A 766-nucleotide genomic window follows, 5' to 3' on the forward strand; every position below is an offset into this window, starting at 1 on the left:
TCTGAGGTGTCTTTGTTCGTCATAAAGCAGTCACATCCTCCTTCATCGGGGATGTCTCCAGTGACTAAGATTCTCTATCACCATGTGGACTTGGGAGAGTTCATTGCCACTGATCACATAGAAAGAGAAAGTTGCGGTATACTCCTCGCAATCCTCCACCTCGATTTCTATGTTTGGAGCTTCTATGTCTTTCATCATTACACTTGACAGCTCCACCTACACCAACTCTCTTTGGTGTCTTCACCTTTCATCATAGGCGGTCACCTTTTATCACAGACGTTTGCACCCTCTCAATTAGGTGCATCTGTAACAGCTCATCTTTTCATCCTTGCATGCATTAAAAGGTCCTTGCTTGTTGCTTTTATCAAAAGCAAAAGAGACTTCTTGTTGTATAACTTTTTCATACAGTCTCTGCTCTGAGCTTCATCTGGGAACTCTTCTTCTCCTTGTACCTGTTATCTCATTATAGTACCTCGTTGGATCCTCGATCCTCTGGGTACTCCTGCACAATCTCTGTGTGTCCTCGTGCATTTTTTGTTCTCCAGATTTCTCCTTATTCCTTGCTTATGTTTGACAGCAGCTCATCTTGTCACAACATCTATCCAAGTCAAAATAGGGTGTCAATCTTTATCCTTTTTGCTGTATTTTTCTTCCATTGTTAGGGTCTTCATCAACTCTCCCCTCGAGAAATTACAGTCACCGAATCTAACTTCCTTGGAGAAATCACCACTCCATCAGATCCTTGATCATACGGAACCCAACTGTT

The sequence above is a fragment of the Populus euphratica genome, unplaced genomic scaffold (assembly GCF_000495115.2).
Source record: "Populus euphratica unplaced genomic scaffold, PopEup_1.0 scaffold34.1, whole genome shotgun sequence".
NCBI classification, from domain to species: domain Eukaryota; kingdom Viridiplantae; phylum Streptophyta; class Magnoliopsida; order Malpighiales; family Salicaceae; genus Populus; species Populus euphratica.